At 34.4% G+C, this 21,604-nt stretch overlaps 1 protein-coding gene and 1 long non-coding RNA gene across 3 annotated transcripts in view; both read left to right on the forward strand.

The window, feature by feature from the left end:
- LOC111511924 (follistatin-related protein 5) overlaps window positions 1-21,604 on the forward strand; it is a 673,378-nt gene that overhangs the window by 23,778 nt on the left and 627,996 nt on the right. The window lies entirely within an intron of this gene.
- On the forward strand, window positions 4,370-10,547 carry LOC141485375 (uncharacterized). Its single transcript, XR_012467161.1, has 2 exons — window positions 4,370-4,687; window positions 9,326-10,547. It is a non-coding gene; the product is annotated as an uncharacterized lncRNA (long non-coding RNA).

Genomic DNA, 21,604 nt, shown 5'->3' on the forward strand with positions numbered 1-21,604 from the left:
TCATACACACTCGATAAAATCTCTATCTGTATTTATATCCTGGACCCGGATGTCACGCAGGTAGCTATAGCTGCCTACGTGGTCATGTTAGATGTAGCCTAGGAATTCTAGGTCTTCTAACTGAAACCACAAATGTGCGGTTGGCTTCTGTTGTTGACTCCGTGCGTATGTGTTGTTTCCTGCTTTCGGCAAACAAGTGTTGCCCATCTTCACACTTGGCTGCACCGCGCTGATGAGGCCAATAGCCAGAAACACATGTCCGCGGTTTGCCCCTATTTTTTGAGTGTTGTGTCCACGAATTATTTCATTCTTGATTTGTATCATACACACTCGATAAAATCTCTATCTGTATTTATATCCTGGACCCGGATGTCACGCAGGTAGCTATAGCTGCCTACGTGGTCATGTTAGATGTAGCCTAGGAATTCTAGGTCTTCTAACTGAAACCACAAATGTGCGGTTGGCTTCTGTTGTTGACTCCGTGCGTATGTGTTGTTTCCTGCTTTCGGCAAACAAGTGTTGCCCATCTTCACACTTGGCTGCACCGCGCTGATGAGGCCAATAGCCAGAAACACGTGTCCGCGGTTTGCCCCTATTTTTTGAGTGTTGTGTCCACGAATTATTTCATTCTTGATTTGTATCATACACACTCGATAAAATCTCTATCTGTATATATATATATATATATATATATATATGTCCTTTTTATATTACAGCCCTCGATAAAGCTAATAAACATTAGCGAAAGCTCGGGCAGCTAAAAAGAGTAAATATTTATTCTAATCAGATCGAATCCCCGAAAAACTACTATTCTATAAATATATATATATATATATATATATATATATATATATATATATATATATATATATATATATATATATATATATATAATTAGTGGACATAACACTCCAAAAAGGGGAGGGGCAAACCGCGGACACGTGTTTCTGGCTATTGGCCTCATCAGCGCGGTGCAGCCAAGTGTAAAGGTGGGTAACACTTGTTTGCCGATAGCAGGAAACAACACATATGCACGGAGTCAACAACAGGAGCCAACCGCACATTTGTGGTTCCAGTTAGAAGACCAAGAATTCCCAGGCTACATCTAACATGACCACGTAGGCAGCTATAGCTACCTGCGTGACATCCGGGTCCAGGATATAAATATAGACAAAGAAGATTTTATCGAGTGTGTATGATATACAAATCAAAAAAGAAACAATTAGTGGACATAACACTCCAAAAAGGGGGGGGGCAAACCGCGGACACCTGTTTCTGGCTATTGGCCTCATCAGCGCAGTGCAGCCAAGTGTAAAGGTGGGTAACACTTGTTTGCCGAAAGCAGGAAACAACACATTTGCACGGAGTCAAAAACAGGAGCCAACCGCACATTTGTGGTTCCAGTTAGAAGATCAAGAATTCCCAGGCTACATCTAACATGACCACTTAGGCAGCTATAGCTACCTGCGTGACATCCGGGTCCAGGATATAAATATAGACAAAGAAGATTTTATTGAGTGTGTATGATATACAAATCAAAAAAGAAATAAATAGTGGACATAACACTCCAAAAAGGGGGAGGGTAAACCGCGGACACGTGTTTCTGGCTATTGGCCTCATCTTTACACTTTACGCTTGGCTGCACCGCGCTGATGAGGCCAATAGCCAGAAACATGTGTCCGCGGTTTGCCCTCCCCCCCCTTTTTGGAGTGTTATGTCCACTAATTGTTTCTTTTTTGATTTGTATATCATACACACTCGATAAAATCTTCTTTGTCTATATATATATATATATATATATATATATATATATATATATATATATATATATATATATATATATATATATATATATATATATATATGTACAGGGTGTTTGGTGTAGGTGCTGCAGACCAAAATTCCATTTTTTAAAATAGAACGCCCTGTATATCATTACATATTCAGATGCTACGTTAAATTCTGATATCATTTCATGTTTGGTTTTTGTTTGGTTTTTGAAATTCGGTAACGGCGTTGTTGAGTTATTGCTTAAAATGTAAAGTCTTGAGAACGACTATTATTTTTAAAAATATGTCATACAATTATTCTCTCTGCATCAGATCACATGAAAATTAGTCAAAATTTTGGGTGTTCGAAGTAATGGTTTCAATTTTTAGTTGTGGAATTCAGTCAGGAATCATTTTGAATTTGAAACAATTGCGAAATTGAAAGAGGTATATTCGAAAACAAATCTTTAATTAATAACAATGTAAATAATATAACTTGATAAATCATTTCATAAGAATAGTAGGTACCTAGAAATAAGCCATAAAAATTGTTCAAAGTGATGCCCATTAGATATTATACAGGCTTCGAAACGTCGAATCACTTCTCTCGTACAAGTCGCTCTTATAATATCAGGCGTAATATCACTGCACGCTAGTCGTATATGACGTCAATATGCACGTCAATATGACAGTTTTTTCAATGAATGTTTTCTACATCATACAAATGTTTTTTCTAATTTTGCTGTTTCTTCAACAATGATTTAACAAATTCACCAATTGTATCAACAAATTATGTATTCAGGACAGTAGAAGAAATAAAAAAATCGTTTATATGAGTTTTCTGTTAACAACACCCAAATCAATACTTGAGGACTATATAGACGACATACCGAAAATAACGACATACATAGCCAGCGAACTCTAACACCGAAATTTGTGATAAAACGGTATTGTATAAAATAAATAAGGGAGCACACTGCCATTGCAAGTATATTCAGCACTTCTGCAGTAATGCCAACCTTGTGGATTTTATAAACTCAATTTATATTTTAATGCGTAATTCAATTCTTTATTTTCCTCGTGCTCTTTTATCGTTCAGAATTTTATAGCTGGGTATTGTCGGAATATTTGGGATTTTATTTTTCATGAAAGATATATGTTCTTTCATAATACAAACTTATGAGATATGCGAGGTAGATTCGAAATACGTGATACGAATATGATCGAGGGTAGATATTGTTTTGCAATGAATAACTTCTATCATACATGTTGATTATATGAGTGAGTTCTTGATAAATAAACGCTAAGCTTATTTAAAATTCAATAACTATATTCAATGTTCCAAAATAATCTGAATACTTTTTTGATAGTAAATTAACTTGAACCTGAAGAATTTGGGTTTTATTGAAAATAACGATGATAATAATGTATATAATTATCTGGAAACTAAAAAATAATTCGGAAGGTCCTAGGTAGTAGTCATCAAAGCACTCTCCTCAGCAAACTACAGTATTAATCAAAAAGAAAAATAATGAAATCGTTGGGCGTAGTATTTACATATTTACTCAGGTTACGTACGCCCAACGATTTTATTATTTTTGAATCAGATCAATACCGTGGATTGCTAAGGAGAGTGCTGTGATGACTGCTACCTAGGACCTTCCGAATTATTTTTTAGTTTTCATCCATCATCTACATCATTTGTTTGAAGGTGGTTGACAATGTTTCGTGGTGTATTTCATCAGTTGGGACTGACATTGTTCAATATAAAATAAATTGATTCGAAATCCCTGAAAGAATCTGTAAAAAATTGAAAAAGATCAACCTAAACAATTTTATTGAACAAAAAAAACTGAAATTGCAAAGAAATAACTTTTTTTTTGAGTTTGTATTAATATTTCAATTTTTTTTTGCTTGTTGCTTGTATGTTGTTTTTTTGCAATTTAAGATTTTTTTTGTTTAATAATATTGTCATTTTTCGGTTGATCTTTTTCTTTTTTTCAGGAATTTCAAATCAATTTATATTATATTAGACAATGGAAGTCCAAACTGATGAAATACATCATATACATCATTATTATTTTTTTTTTATTTAAACCATTTAACATTTTTTTTACTTATTTTTTTTTGTATTTTTTAGTTTCTGATTTTTATTCACCCTAATGTCACAAAGTTTTCGGCATGTATTAACCTTTTACCTCACTTGGATGGTGGACACGATACAAAATCTTGACTTGGGTGGGAGATCCATGCTTGTATGTCTGGATTGACAAAGTTCTCTGTATAGATATATTTGATTTACATTTTTTCACAGTGAACTACTATAATACTAGTCAAGCCCTGCCATTTGATATCTATATTGAGGTAGTTGAGAAATAATACTCAATCCGCCATTTTGTAGCTGCTGCCATCCTGGATTTACAACGATTCGGAATTTATCAAATTGTATTGTCATCAAAACTTGTGTGTAGCAAATATCAAATCAATCTGTCAACAATAAGGGGGTCAAACTTGTTTGAGAATTTGAAGAAATTAACCTTTATTTTGTTCCCTTTTTTAATGTTTTTTGTAACGCCAATGTTTATTGAAATAATTGAAAAACGTCACGTAATTGTCAAATAAAAATTTGGAATTGTACAACATTTACGAAATAAAAACAGTTTTAGAAGCTATAAGCAGCCCAGTAGAACGTAAGGGGCTCAGACTTTAGTTATTCGATAACATAATTTGGTAGCAGAGCGTCGTTATCGCAATAAAAAACATAACATAATTTGGTAGCAGAGCGTGGTTGCTGGTCATCGCTTATGATTTACCAGCAGAAACAAGACAACTAGTAGAACGCAGGTAACCGGCCCATCCAGCTTTCGCTGCAAGATCAGGACGGTGCCCATAGCGACATCTTCGAAGCCTTTTATAAAGTGAGTCCATTCATATCCTTATTATCCTCATACCGTTTCCTTTAAGTACTGTTTTTGCCAGCTTGGGAACTGTGTTTGCTCTTTATATACGATTCGCTGTCAAAGTTCAGTCCAGATGTGTGAGAATAATAGAAAACGGGGTTCATTAAAGGCAAAGTTAACTATATTCTCTTAGTATGTGGATGATGTGAAGGGGAAGTCGGACATTTCAGACCTTGATATCATTCAACTAAAAGATAGATTAGAAATAATTGAACAAACTATGAATGAATTTGATCTAATTCAAAATGTCATTCAGTGTTCGACAGATGAGTTAGAAAGTGAAATTTCCGAAAGTCATTTGAAGACTCTTTCTACTACCTTACAAAAAAAATTATAAAAGATTTTGGAATTCTTTCTGATCAAGATAATGTCTCTTCTCATTCCTCAATTCTTTCTCAGCCATTGGCGAATAATTCTATTTCAAACCAAAACTTCAATGTCAAATTACCCACTATAAGTTTACCTACATTTAGTGGAGAATATGCAAATTGGTTGGAGTTTCGTGATACTTATGAATCTTCAATTCACCAAAATGTAAGTATAACCGACATTCAGAAGTTTCATTATCTTCGATTGGCTTTGGCTGGAGGCGCGACTCAGGTTATAGGTTCTCTTGAATTTACATAAAAAAACTATGCAGTGGCGTAGAAAGCTATGCTTGAGCGCTTTTATAATAATAGAATACTAGTTCAAAATCATGTCAAGGCTTCATTTAATATGGAGTCTTTGAATAGGAATTCAGCAGATAGCAAAAGCTCGAACAACCTACGGATAAATGGTATACACTAATAATTTATTTAGTGACAAAAAAATAGATTCCTGTACACTACGCGAGTCGGAGGAATATAAAGCGGATAACAATTTACCGGTATTAAATGACCTTAAAATATTTTTAAAATCACGAGCTGATTTATTAGAAACTTTAGAGGTAAATAAACTTGAAAAATCGGCTTAAGCCAAAATATCTAAAAATTTCGTTGCAACCGATAATAATAAGTTCAAATGTAAAGTTTGCAGCAAAGAACATTACATACAAAATTGTTTTCAATTTTTGCAATTGCCGGTTGACAAGAGATTAGAGAAAATAAAAGCTTTAAAATTGTGCTTAAATTGTCTACTACCTGGACATAATAGGAACTTGTAAAAAATGCAACTCAAAGCATCATACTTTATTACATTTTGAAAAACGTGTTTCGAAAGAATTAGATGTTAATAACGACGGCCCATCCAGTAATAATGTTTCAACTTTGTCTTCTCGGGTGTCAGATTCACACATCCTTTTGTCTACGGCATATATTCAAGTATTAGACGCGAACAAAGTTTCTCATACAGTTCGTGTATTGTTAGATTCAGAATCACAATCAAGTTATATTACAAAAAATATATGTAGACGATTGAATTTAATCACTAATCCAATTAATTTATTAGTTTCTGGAATAAGTCAATCAACTTTAAATATAACAGAAAAATGTAATTTTATAATTCAATCTGAAGATATTACATTTTTTTAGTTATTCCTCATATTTCCAGCATTTTGGAATTTGTTGGCAGAAGGTCAGATTCCGTTAGGAAATAAACAACCTGTCCTACAAACACGTTTGGGCTGGATTGTTTCCGGTCCATGTAATAAAGTTCAGTTTTCAAATAAATAGTCAAATACGCGATATTCAATTTCAATTATCGCGTTTTTGGGAGTTAGAAGAATGTACAGATGAAAAAATGTGGTCAAAAGATGAGATGGCTTGTGAAAATCATTTTATAGAAAATACATTGCGCAATGATGATGGCAGATTTGTAGTAAAATTACCATTTCTTTAGAACGTAAATTTCAAAGGCAACCCAATTTGAGGGAAGAATACATAAAAGTTATGAAAGAATATGAACGTTTAGACACATGACTAAAATGAAACAAGGTGATGCTAATATTTTCTCAAAATTCTGTTACTACATGCCTCATCATGCCGTGTTGAAGAAAGATAGCATTACCACAAAACTACGTGTTGTTTTTGATGCTTCTGCTCCAACAAGCAGTGGTTTTTCACTAAACAATATTCAGCTAGTAGGACCAACAATTCAGAATGATTTATTAGCAATATTATTAGGATTTAGACAGCATGCGTATGTGGTAGCAGCTGACATTGAAAAAATGTACCGTCAATTTTTAATTGCTCCAGAACACCAATGTTAACAAAGGATTCTCTGGCGTGAGAGTTCAGATAATCCTTTAAAAACGTTTCAATTGAATAGTATCACCTACGGAACGACAGCTGGATCTTTTCTTGCTATTAGGTGTCTCTTCCAACTAGTTCTGGAAAATAAAATTGAATATCCGGAATTTTCTGGTATTATTCAGTCGAATTTTTATGTTGATGATTTACAGACTGGTGCTGATTGTATTGAAAAGACAGCTTTAATATTAAAAGGGATCTCTAGTATTTTGAAACAAGGTTGTTTCAATTTGAGGAAATTTTACCAAAATAATTTTAAAACCTTGAAATATGTAACAGCGGAAAACAATTGTTCGGCTAAATTGGTGAAACTACAAGACAATGAATATGCAAAAACGTTAGGCTTGAATTGGTGTCCAAATACGGATAGTTTGGTATACAGAATAAATAATGGGATAGCTAATAAAAAGATAACCAAACGCGTTATTTTATCTAGCATTTCTCAAGTGTTTGATCCGCCTGGATTATTAAGTTCATGTATAATACTGGTCAACATTCTCCTTCAAAAATTGTGGATAGAAAAGGTTATTTGGAATCAAAAATTACCTTACAGTATAAATGTATTTTGGTCTGAATTCCGAAATGAACTTACCAAACTAAATGACATCCGAATTAACCGTAACGTGTTATATATTAAACCTCTAAGTATTGAAATGCACGGTTTTGCTGATGCTTCTGAAAAGGCATATGGAGGATGCATATACTTAAGGTCAGGTAATAAACACGAAAATATAGAAATCAATTTACCTCAAAATTTACCTCAAAAACTGAGGTCGCACCTCTAAAAACAATCAGTTTGCTTCGTTTGGAATTATCGGGTGCATTAATATTAGCACGATTGGCAAACAAAGTATCGAAATCATTACGGCTAAATATCAACAAAAGATTCTTCTGGTCTGATTCAACATAGTCCTGGCATGGCATGGCATGAAAACACCACCGAACAAACTGAAAACTTTTGTGAGCAACAGAGTAGCAAAAATACAAGAACTAACTGATAGTGATATTTGGCGTCATATTCCTAGCAGTCAAAATCCGGCGGATATTTTATCTCGCGGATTGATGCCTGACGAAATAGCGAATGTTCAGCTGTGGTGGCATAGTCCATTGTTGCTTTCAAAAGGTTGTGAGGATTGGCCAAATTAAGTTAATTAATTGAAAATGAATGAGTTACCAAACTTAAAAAAGAAAACTCAGTTATTTACAGTACTAAATCTTGAAACCTTTTCATTTGAAAACTTTTTCAAACTGAATCATTTAAAAAGAGTTGTGTCCATACTCGAGATTGATAAGGCTTTCAAAACACTTTTAAAATTAGCTCAACTATATTCATTTTATAATGAAATTCAGATTATCACAGAAAACAAAGAAAGTATCAGAAATAGTAAAATTCAGAATTTAAACCCATTCCTTGATGATGACGGTATTCTGAGGGTCGGAGGTAGATTGCGAAATTCATTGTACAGTATCGATGAAAGACATCCAATCATATCAAGTGCTAATCATCATCTGACTAAATTAATATTCGAGCATGAGCATTCTATACTCATGCATTGTGGTCCACAGCAATTATTGGCATCGTTGAGAGAAAAGTATTGGCCCATTGGTGGAAGAATCCTTGCTGAAAAAGTAATACGACATTGTGTCAAATGTTTTCGCACCAAACCAATAGGGATACAGCCACTCATGGATCAATTGCCTGCGTCTCGTCTACAGCCAGCTCCGCCTTTTAATACTACTGGTATTGATTACGCGGGTCCTATTTTAGTCAAAGATCGTAAATGTCGAGGATCAAAACTCAATTAGTGTTATGTAGGACTCTTTATTTGTTTTGCCACAAAGGCGATTCATTTAGAATTGATTTTAGACTTAACCAAAGATTCTTTTCTGATGGCATTTAGAAGGTTCATGGCTCATCGCGGAAAACCTTCTCATTCATTTTCCGACAATGGTTCAAACTTTGTTTCCGCTAGATCTCATTTTAAAGAATTTGAAAGATATGATTCATCCTTATTCACCTCATTTCGGAGGGATTTGGGAAGCTGGAATGAAATCAAGTGAGGCTCATCTAAAAACGGTTGTTGGAAATGCGCATTTGACTTTCAACGAGTTGAACACAGTTCTTGTGCAGGTAGAGGCAGTATTAAACTCACGGTCCCCTTCTCCCATTTCTTCCGATCCTGAAGATTCAAATCCTCTTACCCCGACTCATTTTCTTGTGGGAAGACCCTTGACTACCATACCAGACCCGAACTTCAGAGACATTCCCATGAATCGAACGTCCAGATATCAACTTATCCAACACTAAATTTTCACTAGTTCATCATGAAACATTGTCAATCACCTTCAAACAAACGTTATCCAACAGTGTCATCAACATTTTTGGAACCATTGGCAGAAAGAGTATATATCCGAACTCCAACAGAGAACTGAATGGAAATCGTCCCAGGTAGAATTGAAAATTGGTTGCTTGGTCTTGATAAAGGAAGATAATTTACCTCCTTTGAGATGGAAGTTGGGACGCATTATTCATCTATATTCCGAAAAGGACGGTGTCAGCAGAGTTGCTACGATCAAAACATCAATTGGTGATATGAAGAGATCTTATGCAAAGTTATGTCCTATTCCAGATTCTGATTCCAGTTAGATGTTGGAAGAATACGTAAGTCCTTCCAAGGCGGGGGGCTTGTTTGAGAATTTGAAGAAATCAACATTTATCTTGTTCCTTTTTTTAATGTTTTTTGTAACGCCAATGTTTATTGAAATAATTGAAAAACGTCACGTAATTGTCAAATAAAAATTTGGAATTGTACAACATTCACGAAATAAAAACAGTTTTAGAAGTTATAAGCATCCCAGTTTCTTAGTTGAACGTAAGCGGTTCAGACTTTAGTTTTTCAATAACATAATTTGGTAGCAGAGCGTCGTTATCGCAATGAAAAACATAACAAAACTTTAATTACTAAATTTGACCCAAACAAACAAACATGGTGAGCTACATAACACCGTTCAGAAACAGCAAAAACTTTCATGACCAATTTGAAAATGACTACTTCAATACATGAGAATCTACTTTACTCGCAGATGATTGAATATGTTGAAAGTTATTCCCTTGATTGAAGAAAATGTTTTGGCATTATGATCGATGTTGGGATCGAACAAATTATTCAATGAGTGTTGGCCAATATTAATGCTTGCATAGAAGCGAAGTTTATTGATATCCGAGAAAATATATTCGGTTGCGATGGCGAAATCAAAATACATGCGGAGGAAATTACGATCCCAGACTGGACTTTTCAGAACAACATACGAAGAGAAACCTTTTCGTATATTCATTGGAAATTTCAGGTGTTGAAATTACTCTTGAATTGAAGAAAATGTTTAACCAAAACTCAATAGTGCCTTTAACAATGAACTGCAAATTTCGATATGAAATGTTTTATATATATATTTTATTATCAGAAGGAATCGTTGCTGAACGTCAGTTATGAACACGTATTATATACAGTTATCTTGATTTTATCCTTGTTAATTTCAATTTCACATTGTTCCAAACTGGGAGATTCATCATCAACATGTATTTATATATATATTCTTTGTTTTTCTGTCAAGTTATATATTATTGAATGAAAAAAGTATAGCCTCCATTATTTCCAACTTATTTTGTTCTAGCAAATGATTGGTATATTTTTTATGAGCCTTTTGAGGTAATTAACTTCATTCATCTGCTAGAAAAAGAAATTGAGACCTCTGGCGTACAATAAATCCAAAACAATATCTTTTTCCAATCACCATAAACGCAATAATCTTCTTGACACGCTTTTGTCAACAGAATTGGCGCCATCTACTGAAGACGCTAACTTAGTTGATGAAACGCGCGCCATCTATGGGAGCGACAGAGAACTTACTCCTCATATATGATTCAACACCAGATAGCGCTGTTTCCACCCGCTATTGCTCTCATCTGTGGTGCTAGGCTCAATCACAAATGCATTGCTGGACTCAACTGTCCTTGAATAACAAGCCTAAGTAGGTGAAGGTGATGAAATATCCCCTTACGAAGATGCCACCTTGTGAACTAGCTGCAGAGAAAAACATGCGTCTTTGAAAGGCAAGATGTCATCATGTTCACTTACTTAGTCTTGACTTCTAAGGACAGTTGAGTCCAGCAATGGATTTATGTTTCAGCCTTGCATCACTGATGAGACTATGACGGGTCTGAACAGCGCTGTGTGGTGTTGTATGGTTAATGAATTGTGTTTAGGTTCTAGTTTAATACTAGTACTATCGCAATTGATAGAGCAACTACTAACTCGAAAAAATTATGAAATAAGTTTTTATCTTGATTTTCAATTTTTCAAATATGATAACATTTTACTTGATTTACTAACTACAATTTCATCAGGTATACTCTATCCCTATTTAATGTATCTTAAAATTGGAATGGAATAATTATGAACAGCATCAAAATATAATCACATAGGCAATGAGAAAAAAAAAACGAAAAAAACGGAGATTTTTAATTACTTCAAAATATATATAATCATCTCATTTCATTAAAAAATCACTGCAAATCATTCTCCAGTTGCAATTATCCAATTCTACTATTCAAATAAATTTAATGATATGGTGAATGTCAATTCTGATAACGTCAGCTCGCAGCTACTGGAAACTTTTCTGCGGCGGAATATGAAATCAAATGCAGTAGGAAGCGACGACATTTTCTTCAAGTTGAAGTTGGTATTATGCACTCCGCATCTGTCACTCATCATAACAATTACATTGAGAATGGAAGTCATCCCCCTGACAATGCGATTATCAGATCAAAAATATTCAATAATTTGACACCTATTGATATCACCGTTACTTTCTGGAGTAATTAAAAAAGTAGTTTGTGAACAAAACGGCTACCTATGTAATAAACATAATCTATGCGTAAGTTGAAATGACAAGTAAAAATGATCAATTTATCATTGTTATTATCATTATATTATTTAACATACGACAAACGGCTTCGCACGCGTAGAATTTGGTTTGTCACATTGAGTTTCATGACAGCCATTTCAAACAAATAGTTACAATATTTTTTTATTAACCAAATACTTCAGGTTTACAACTTCAAAACTGACGAAATTCAATACAATCATTGAACCCCTATTTTTTCCCTTGGGAGTGGAAATTCCTGTTTCCCTCTCTTGGTGCTTCTTTACGCTATACAAAGAACCTACCTTCATATTTCAAGATTCTAGGTTCGGTAGCTTCGGTTGTACGTTAATATAAGAGCAGGCAACAGCTAGTGATTTATATTTTTACTTTGAAAATACAGTAACTAAAAAAATATGCCAACTGCACTGAGTAACGAATAGCTTCGAAAATCGAATTATGCTATCTATGAAGATATTTGCAAAACTAATACAACCGTCAACGACGTTTGCCCTCACGCGTCTGGCTCGCGTTCTCGGCGATGGCGCTTTATGGCTTGGACCGCCCCTCTACATCCCCTTGCATCGTCCTCCGTCGTCTTACAGTAGATGCGACGCGTAATGGCTTGCTGCGTTGGGTCAAGTTAATCTTATCGTGATAACTTTAAAACGATTTGTCCAAATTGCGCAGTGTAGAAGACAAAATTTATCTATATTAAATACTTGAAACGACAATTGTATCAATGTTTATAAGAGTGCGACAGATATTCTAAAATGTGCATGGTAAAAAAAGGATCCAGTATTTTGCATATAGTGGCTGCCACGTAAGACGTAGATATATATTATCGCGGACTTTCATTCAGAACTATTTAAGATGAACAATCTTACGGTACATCTGCTATGCTAGTGCTATCTTGGCAGCGCATGCCAAGATAGCTCTCAAGGAACAAACATTTTTTCGACTTACCTTATACTTATCGTTATATTATGACCAAAATTACACAAAACTAATGTGAGTTGTAGTCTGTCTGTTATTCTGAAGTATAAGCTGTATTTATGTAAACTTTTATCTAAATCTGTTCAGTCGTTAGGCGTGAAAGGGCCACAAACATACATATACATCCATGCTAACAAACTTCCACATTATAGGTAGATCGATATATTGTATGTTTCATGTAACACCTGATAGTGAATATTTTTTCCTAAATATCCATTCAAGGGAACTGTCGATAAACGTGAAACACGAAAACAGTTCAAACGACTAAGTTTACACTGGAACTGAAGTAATTCGTTTTGAAAGTTTTGGAAATTGAAACCCTCGAGTCAAAGTTTCCTTTCAGTTTATTTTAATTGGGATAGCTTGCCAGGATAACCATGAATATCCTTTCATAATTACATATAACATCACGAATTTCCAATTAGGCGTCCAAACAACAATTTTGAAGTTCTTTGAAGGGTTGATATTAATAAAGTTGTCTAAGTATCATCGTCATATCCATGAATGTGGCGATCAATAGTAATCAAGGAATAGGACGAATGTTTCAAAAAATTCAGTTGAAAGTTATATGAATTCTGAATATCCTCAACGATTGAGTTATATACTGTCGGGATATTTAGTGTTTGAATTATCCTGCCTTTCAGATAGTGCCTTCCTTGTGAAAATGGGCTTGTTCAGGTGACACTTTATTGAAGGATTACCTCCTATATTATCTCTATGGATTTAAAAAAAAATCACATGAGATTATTAAAGCACATTAATTTTTTTTTTCGAATATTGAGAGTATGGTAACTTTTTCGTCCGTTATGAACTTCTAGTAATGCACGATTTTGTAACTATCTTCAATGCTTCCTCAAAAATACGATTATTTTCAAAAAGTTCTTCGATAGTCACCTGAAAATCCTAGGTATCTTCTAATTTTCTCCGTTGATTCACAAATTGTTTTAATCCTTTGGGAATTACAAACAATCATATGTATTGCCCATATCTTCACTTAGAAATACTGATTCACCCAAGTAGTTTCAAATTCGATATCCCAATACTTTTTGAGGCGTTGGATATATTTTAGTACCGAAATGAAAAATTGAGTAATGTCGTTCAGATAGGCAATATATCGTTCTTCCTGTATACCGCCAAGTATGTTGTCCACCACCGTTTTTCAATATTATAAAAACATTATTAACCCAAACAGCTACGAGAGAAATTCTAGTGTCCACTTCCAACACTGAAAATGGAATTTCTGATATCTTCCTTCGCCATTTCAATCTGATAAAGTTTTGAAAAGTATTTACATTTCAGTAACATTTCAGAAGAGTTTTTATGGTATTAATAATAATAACTCTGTCACCGAGTTGGAGCCCGTTCCGCAATAGGCTCACATAAAAGACACATAGATCACTTCACTCTTATTGTAACACAGTCATAAGCCAATAACGCATCTAATCTTCGTTGAGAAGTTGCTTGAATAAAATCACCAGTCTGTGGATGACCTAAGAGACTGGTCCTAATAGACAAAACTATATTTCATTTTTTGATAGTAGGTATGTAATTGGAGTGTTTTGAATGCACCTAGTTACCCTACAGTTTTAACTGGAAAACATATTTTTGTGTTGCATCTTGGTAGACTGGTATTTCCCAACAAATAAAAAATCTTTCAGATCGATTGACGTATGTTTCCACCTGCTAACTCTGCATAAACTATGAATGCTTAATCAGTATTGTTGAATTTCCTCTGTGGACGTACAGGGCACGCATCATCCACATCTCGAAATCCCTCTGACAGGCCATTACTTTGGCTGGCACGTCCCGCTCTGGTCGCGTTCGCCAGATAAAAATGTAATACGACCGAGAAGCGAAGATTGAGGGCCGTCACGTCGAAACCACGGGCGTAGGGAGCGAATCATCAAGATTTTTTCTTTCATACATCGTACTAGATTATTAGGCTTTTCGCAAGTTGTCCCAGACTGGATAAATATAGCATGCCAAGTTTCACGTGATCTCATTATTGTTTCCATTATTATGAAGAAAAGAGAATTAAATCTTTCTATGTTTTTAACACTTTTATTTGTAACTAACGTTACTGCAGTTTCGTCCTATAAGGGCATTTTCAAACCTATATATTAGCGTATAAGTTTGAAAACGTCCGTTGGTTTTTTGAAAAAAGGACGCGTAGACATACGTAAAGTTAGGTTAGGTCCAAAGTGAGTGGGTCTATTCGATCTTCCACTGCAACCCGCAAGGGTTTATTGTGACTCATACCTACTCACACTCGACCAAATAAACCCAGCTTCTTCAAGAAGCCGATTAGTTTGTATGGTGAGTGGTGTTTCAGGTCAGATAGTCCGAGTCTCTGCATATGATGATTCAAATGACAGCGAGCTGTAAGAAGGCCTGTTAGATATCGTAGTGCATCCCTTCTGTAGTCCAACAACTGTTGGGTATCAAACTGCGAAGGGTGAATAAACGCCTTGGAGTGAGCCAATCCTGGAAGATTCTGCCAGAAGACGATAAATCGTAGACGTAGCTTAAAGAACGAATAATAGTCTAAGTTTTATTCAAAACGATAAAAAACTTTGGTGTCAGATAGATCAGGAGTATATAACCTGATTTGCCCAAAACTGTATATTGACCAAACAGGGAAAACTTTCTCCCAAAGAATTGAAGAGAATAGAAGTAGTTTCTTCAATAGAAAGACCAATTTCACAATTGCAAACCACCTTTTAACTGAAGGACATTAGTTGAATCATGAATAAGAGAAAAATTTGAAACGCAATCTTCTGACTGTTTGGATATGAATAGATTCAACAATTCGGGCAATTTACTGAATGACCAACTAGAATGGAATAACTCCCCTCTACAAAATATTTTTTCAAATTTGGAAACTGGCATATAAACTCAGGTAATTTAATGCATTACAAACATAGTTACCTACACATAAAACATTAAATGGCCAGGTAAAATTCAGGTACTTGAAATTCAGGTCCTTCAAATTGTGAAATTAGATATACGAAATATTGAATATGTAGAATGTAGTTAGTAAAGACACACCCGAAGAATCCATTGCATGGCAAAACACGTGAAACGTTTTTGTAAAACTGTTCAGTGAAAATCTCACAATATACTGTTTCTTGAATACGTTACAAAGGGTAGCGTTATACCTTAGAGAATGATGATAATCATTATTGAATTATTTATAAAACAAACAACAAATTAAATTTAATTTTATGAGATAAAGAATGAAGAGCAATTAGATAGATAGGACTAACCCGCGAGCGTCTACTGTTGCTCACACTCATTCAAATTCAATTGAAAGACGCACATTGCTTCATTTAGTGATTGATCTTTCAAGTCGAAAAAAACCGATTCGGTCTGCGGCGGGGCAGGTACAGAGAATGTGCTCTACTAGCAGGGACTGAATTTTCTTATAGAGAATAATCTGATGTGGATTACTCTCCAAAAGAAAATTCATTTTCCACAATTTAGAGAGGACCTAATTAGCGGTTAGTTCGCGATGTTTTCCATTATAGAGAACAAAAGAAATACTCGTAAAGATGACATCAATTACAATCATGAGAAGAGACAGATAGGGAAGAATCACTAACATTAGAAGAGATCTAGCCTTCTACATGGAACTAACGAACGATTTGAGCAAGTCAGGAGACTTTGCGAAGAATATGACCGCCTGACATTTTTCTCAAGGTTTATGAAAAATGCGTCCAATTCTGCCAAAACATTTAACTGAAAGTGTGAAGGTTCCTGGAGAAGTGTTAGGACTCGATAAATACGTAACCTCCAAAGTCATTAACATGAGACACAAGGATGAAGGAATCAGTTCCTCTTGACACAACAGATGATGAAGATGATTGGACTTAGTGGAATTTACCAATTTCGTCTCATATAGCAATTGGGTTTTGATTCATTTAAATAATGAGTAGCATTGGAGAAGGTGAAGCGTTGAAATCGCAAATCAGTCATTTATTGCAGTAAAATTGTATATATCCACACTCTTCAATTCTTTATAGATTTCTGTGAAAGATATCAATGAAAGTGAGTAAGCGTTTCCCTTGGAAATATTCTTTGTACTCATTTCTGGGAAAAATGTGTAATGATATTCATTGATGCGTTTTTCTTCATATGATTAATAGTTCTACTAAGCTTCAAATGTTAACAGGTGAATTGAATAAGAGCATATGGTACCCTCTTAAAAATTAAATGACAGATTTTTTCCCAATTTTTCTTTCTGCCTATGTGAACAACAGAGTCGAATAGAAAAAATTATTACGGTATGCAAATACCGTTGTGATATAACATGCACTCTGTTAAAATATGTTTCATAACATCACACACTGTTTTTTTTGTCGCCAGATAGTAGATATACATTGGTGAGACGAGGGTGGCCTGGACGAAGGCGGGATAAAATGACCTGGACTTTCCTTTCGTTTGGGGTGTTTCTCCAAGCGAATACTGAACCTTAAATTGAACTGTAATTCAAAACTGCCATCCAGACATCTTCAGAATTCACTCGATTCATATATAAAACGCAAATTGATTCAAACGTTGTTTTTGAGGCATTGAAACCTTTTTTTTTACTATCAGTCCAATTATAGAGTTCAATAGAATAATCAAACGAACAATACAAATGAAACCAATGCAAATTTTATGCATTATATGAAACTCCTAAAGCCGTTTCATAAAGGAGTAGATTGAATTCGAAGGATAGGCAATTTTGGACTATCGTAAAACACCCGAAGACTATAAAATGAAAATGAGGTGTAGGGGTTGAAAGGAAAAACGCAAGATGGCAGAAAATTGGGATTGTATATCCTAGAACTGATTTTTTGGGATCGCTACCTAATCAAAGTTGAGATCAATAAAATGTATAAGTGTTCCTATTAACAGGACTGCACGTGCGAAGGGTAGCATCCGGCAATCTTTCTACGTTTCATGAAGCAAGAAGGTGAGACGAGATGAGTCTACATGTGACTCCAGCATCATGGGCGTACTGAATTGATTATCTCCGGATTGGTATTCTTGAACTATTGAGATATTTGAATTCTTTATATAATATAAAAAGAGAATTTTTCATTTTTTCCACAATTGAATGTACAGGATTTGAAAAATAATATTTTTTTCAATGGAGATTACTGTGCAACAAAATTATAATCGAGAAAAATAGGAAAAATCAATCTGCTGATTGAATAACGGTTGTTTGAATTTCATATCAGACCTTTATTTTATAATGAAGGAACATCTCTGAAATGTTCCAACAAAGCAAGTGGTGCTTTATTTTTAATCAAAAACAATATTTTGAAGATTGGTAGGCACGTTTTTTATTCGTTATAAAATTATTTAGATGGAAATCTTTCAAAAATAAATTTTAGCATATTTTTATTCGACCTAGTGGCAAAAATATATGAAAAAAATGCCTCTAGTACTTGAGCAAGAAAAGTTTCCTATAGATAAGTTCATTTTGGATTACTTTCAGCTTGACATATTTATTCTTTTTCTGTTTGTAGGAATATGGACATTAAACATTCGCTTTCTAACGTTTTGGAAACATAAGTGAGAATACAGACATTTCAATAAATGATATTCATATTCTATCGGTTCAAACAAAATCATGGGACATTATATCATTCATTAGGTATGTTTCAAGCATAAAATTCATATATAACAAAACAAACGTCTTTCAGGTGACGGTCTCGAATATATAATTCAAAAGTTATTAAAATAAATAATTGGATACTTTTGAATCCTTTATATGATGTCGTCATTATGTATTCGAAACTATATATTAGATTACAAAGAACTTTCACCCCCAAATATTTTTCTAATTTCTACTAGAAGTGAATCGAAAATGAAACATTTCTTTCAACATTTTCAATTTCTTAGCAGAAATATTCTCATATATTCTGAATTTGAGTTGAAAGGGCAATCTACTTATTTTCATGTCCTTTGGGAGTAAGACGTATACAACGGTTAGTTGTGCCTGTATCTCACATTTGGCGATCCTGGCAGGACATTTTTTCATCATCTGTGTTAGACTGATTTGGGATCATAATAGCGATACACTTCAATTGAATTTTGATTGGTTCAAAAATATTGATTTCGATGAGATTACAAAAAGGATCATCCTATCAGTTAGACATCGATTATTTGATCCATGGATTTTTTTGCTCAGTAAAAATACTTCCAAGACTGATTTTACAATAAACATGGATGCTGAAACTAAGTTGAGATAAGGAGGTACCTGAGAATATTAGGCATGAATTTTTGGATTGGATGGACGGATTGAGTGTTCTAATGAACGTGAGAATACTTAGATGATTATAATCTGAAGTTGAGGCTGCAAATGAAAGCATTCATATGTTTTGCGATGCTTGCCAGAAAACATGTGCTGCTGTTATATTTCACAGAAATGAATCACATAGAGATGTGTATACTCAATTGATTTCAGCAAGGAACATAATCGCGTCATTGGAAAAATTAACCATTCTTCGAATGGAGTTACTTGCAGTTATTATAGGAGCACGGTTATTGAAGTCCGTGCTAAATGACATGCTGAATGAAGATGTGCAAGTCTATTGTTGGACCGATTCAACCACCATATTGAGTTGGATCCAAAGAGAGGAACAATGGAAACCTTTTCTCCGAAATAGAGTTCAAGAGATTATGAGTTTGACAGCGAAGAATATGTGGTTTCATATTTCAGGCGAAATGAATAGGGCAGACCGTCCTTCTAGAGGATGTTCTTCAAAACGCTCAGTGAAATCGAAACGGTTGAAAGGGCCCAAGTTGCTCGAGAAAACTAAAAAGTGGCTTTCACGAAACTATTACATATTTGAAAAAGATGTGAAAGAAGAACAAAGAAAGCGAGAGGTACCTTAATAATATCCAAAAATAGTTAATCCCATTGGAAGGATTTTGAGATTTCGTTTCAACTGTATCAACTCGAAAAACCAAAACAAAGGAAATTTATCCCTAGAGGAGTTCGAGAAAGCATAAAAAATGTTGATGAAGGTGATAGAAAGAACAATTCGATGGTATGAAAGATTGACATCACCGTGTCCCTTTCAAGATGAAGGAGGCTTACTTAGAGTCTGAACTGCGCCAATAGAGCGTTAGAAATGTTCATTCGAACACGTTTCTGGTCTAACGTGAGCAAACGCGGCACCCAACGCGCTAACAGCATTTTCATGCCTAAATGTAGATTTAATATCTAAAAACACGTTCTTTTGACATGTTAATAACCTCCGCTATCTCTCTCTCTCCCACTGTGATAAATTATGATGTAAAGTCCCAATACAAAGAATCCAACTCATCGTTGATTTGCGTAGGCGTATTACCTTTCGGCAACAAATATTTAATGACAGCTCGATTTTGTCCATTTTCACATCAACTCACTTAAACGACTGTTACATAACAACTGTGCGTCCAAAATAACTGAAACATCGGTGGGTAACTATCAACAGATGAACAACAAAATTCAATACCTTTTATTTACGAGTGCTGATATCTTCATATCGAGGTCGAAAACTTTACAGACCACACTCGTGTATGTGTATGAAATACTGACCTAATATTCTTCAGGAAGTGAGTAAAGAATGAGTTACATCAGAATAGTATTTCATGCTTACGTCAAAAAGTGTTCACACTATGTGAAAAAATCATATAAATACCTGGGATGGAACGGTAACGTGAGTCAAAATACATAATTAGCCGAAAACGGTGGTTATGGAATTTCCAGAAAAATCATTTCTGAAAACAGATAGTAGAAAAAAACCAGATTCATCAATTGTCAATTACTTTTTTAGCGTTTGTGCGGTACACTACCGTGAGTAGCGGGGACAAAAACAAGTTGTACCGAGTTCAATTTGATGTTCATACCCGAGTAATCAGTATGATTCAGTTGAGACAGTACAAATGAATAAAATTGATCTCAATTCGCTTGCACAAATTCTGCTAATGGGCTTTTGTTGAAGCGGTTTAAAGCTGTTGGACCAGCACCAAAATCAATATTACATTCATATTATGCCTGCAATCCGCTCTATTTCTCCACAATCAAGAATACATGTATGATTTGAATATGTGTGTAATACTTCAGTCATCATGGAGGGGCATGACCATTTGTTGTTTTATAATTTCACAAATGAAAATTTTATTTAAAAACGTAGAAGTCGATATATTTGTTCTAATTTAACAAGAAAGTGACAAGTATGCGTTACATTCACAAATGTATACATTTTTTATTGGGTTGGTCAATTCGTACAATTTTCGGAGACAGAGGTTTTGCTGAAATTTTTAGCATACCTCCAGCAGATTTAAATCAAAGTAAAAGGATAATGTTCTTTCCTCCCAATAGTTCAAATGATATCTTTGGCTGATATATGACAGATCACTGCTTGTGTGGAATCTATAGAGAGATGAAAATATTTTTAGGATTTGAATATTGCAGTTTTATGGAATTCACAAATGAGTCAGTCAACAACAGACAGAAAAGAATGAGTTAAAATCAAATGATATTTGTCAGTCATAATTGTATACAAGAAGAGTATATGATAACTTGATTGAACAAGTCTGTGAAAGGACTATGACGAGAATGTGTGTAATAATAAACATTTACCCAAACTTCTATTGATGAAAAATTTTCCAAAACATAAAATGCCTCTATTCGTGCGAGCATTTCAATTTTATGAATGGATAATTGTGAGCCCCCATAAAATTAAAT

This window comes from Leptinotarsa decemlineata, unplaced genomic scaffold (assembly GCF_025532065.1).
Source record: "Leptinotarsa decemlineata unplaced genomic scaffold, Ldec_3_MD MMD2_tig00026317_RagTag_RagTag, whole genome shotgun sequence".
Classification (NCBI taxonomy): Eukaryota; Metazoa; Arthropoda; class Insecta; order Coleoptera; family Chrysomelidae; genus Leptinotarsa; species Leptinotarsa decemlineata.